Source organism: Montipora foliosa, chromosome 11 (assembly GCF_036669935.1).
Source record: "Montipora foliosa isolate CH-2021 chromosome 11, ASM3666993v2, whole genome shotgun sequence".
NCBI lineage: Eukaryota > Metazoa > Cnidaria > Anthozoa > Scleractinia > Acroporidae > Montipora > Montipora foliosa.
The window spans coordinates 50,561,941-50,564,440 of NC_090879.1; positions in this window are offsets into that span (position 1 = coordinate 50,561,941).

The following is a 2,500-nucleotide window of genomic DNA, read 5'->3' on the forward strand; positions in this document are numbered from 1 at the left end:
CCTTAAGGTTGGCGCGAATGGAAGGTTCGTCGCTCGTTCGCAATTTGTCATAGCACTCCTTGAGCTCTATTTCCGTCGTCCGGAGCCAAGCGTATATTGGGCTGGCAGGGGCGCCATTTATTGTAGTCAACGCGACCCAGTATGAGATTGCGGGGCACAGTGATTTGTTTATACTTGTCAAGTTCCCTTCGAGCCACTGTTGCGTCATGGAACTTGGTATGTCATCGCCAGAACTACGCTCATCGTCTGTTTCTTCGTTGATGCTACAGTGTTTCTTCTCTTGGCTCGAAATGGCGCTAAGGAAAAACGCTGCGTTGTGGATACCTGAAACACAGCACAGTTAAATGCGTTCAATTTCATTTTTGATACTTAAAATGTTCTTCGGAAACAAAGGTATTCCAATAAATACTGACCTGAAATAGCATTGTCGAATGAATCACGTTTGCTGCAAATAGAAGTCCACGCCCTGCCCAAATCTTTATCTTTTACTTTAAAAATACATTTTGCGCTTATGATGCTGCACCTTCCGCTAATAACTGGTAAGAGATAACACAGTGCAGCGCTCTTTATCCCTTCACTATTTAGCTGTCGGCACGGTTGTCTTGTGCGCTGCATTTTCTCCTGTAGCACAGATGTTGTAAAATGGTTGCGTCTCTTATATAGTGGATCAAAGCAGTGAAATGTTGACGAATAAATTTGAAAGCGCTGCCCGTGATAATAATGATCAACGATGCATGAGAGTTTACTATTTCTTTGTCATGTGTTCACTTGCAACTTGTCGTCAAATAGGTGTCACACATCATGTAACTATCGAATGGGTGTGAAAAAGGACGTTTCTATTTTTGTACGTTTGACTACCAATCCCGCACAATGATGGTGTTTCCCACGGGAAACCCAAAGAAATAACAGATCAAGTCATGAAACACAACATGGATACGATCACTTGGCTTGTTTACTCAGTCGAGCCACTCCTGTTGACCCAGCATGGCTTTTGCGATTTAACACTTTTCCGAGATAAACTTGCCATCTAATCAAGGAAATCCAAAGCACAAACATCGCAATCAAGGCTGTTATCCTAAACGGGTAATAGCTCTCTTTGTTGACAATAATTCAGAGAAACAACCGGGAAACCTGACACATTTTGTGCAGTGATTTAGGACTAAATTTTAACAGGAATGCATTTAGGATGTTCCTTATGGCAATCCTTCCTCCTTTGTTCACGTCACTGAGATCAGGCTCAGTGACACATGCTTGTAATCTTAGCAACGTGTTACTGGATATTGAAAAGTTGTCAGATCTCTGGCAACGAACACGACATCGATGCAAAAGAGCTAAATTTCTGTCATCAATTAAAATGAGTTACACTATTCGTCCTAACAAGCAACTAACAAGTAACTGTGTCCGCAAAAACCGTCCTTTTCTGCGTATGTTGAAAAATTGTTTGAATAAAATCTAGTGTATTTCTGCTTCACTGCTGCAAAAATTGGGTTTACCTCGATGTAAAAACCTGTGAAACCCTTTCTTTGTTTCGTTAGCTCGTGGTAGGGTTAGATTATTGTTTGATGTTTTTTTGCTCTTTTGTTTTCCTTTGTGTTACATCATCTGTGAGTTTCACAGGTTTTTACACCGAGGATGAGCCCAAAAATTAAGCTAAACGAGTGAAGCACCACGTGTCCGGGAGATCTGGAAAATCCGCGTTTTCCGTGCATGCCGAAAGCTGTTTGACTAAAATCGTAACATGAAGGCTTGACTGCTTATAAAACTCAAGCCGAACCAGGAAAGAAACTTGTGCCCGGGAAATCCGGAAAATCTGCGTTTTCTGTACATGCCAAAAAGTCATTGAACTGAATTCAATGTTATTAAGGAATGACCGCTGATAATACTCAAGCCGAACCAGGGAAAAGCCTTTTGTCCGGGAAATCCGGAAAATCTTCGTTTTCCGGGCATGCCGAAAAGTTCTTAGAATGAAATCAAATAATAATAACAATAATAATAATAACAATAATAATAATAATAATAAATGATAATAATAATAATAATGAATGAAATCAAAGGCATTAAGGAATGACCGCTGATAAAACTCAAGCCGAACCAGGGAAAAGCCTTGTTTCCGGGAAATCCGGAAAATCTTCGTTTTCCGGGCATGCCGAAAAGTTCTTAGAATGAAATCAAATAATAATAATAATAATAATAATAATAATAATAATAATAATAATAATAATGAATGAATGAAATCAATGTTATTAAGGTACATCCGCTGATAAAACTCAAGCTTAACCAGAGAAGAGCCTTGTGTCCGGGAAATCCGGAAAATCCTCCTTTTCCGTGCATGCCAAAAAGTCATTGGACTGAAATCAATGTTATTAAGGCTTAAGGAACGACCGCTGATAAAACTCAAGCTGAACCAGAGAAGAGCCTTGTGTCCGAAAAATCTCGAAAATCCGCCTTTTCCGTGCATGCCAAAACGTTATTCACACCACAGGTGATTACGGAAAATACG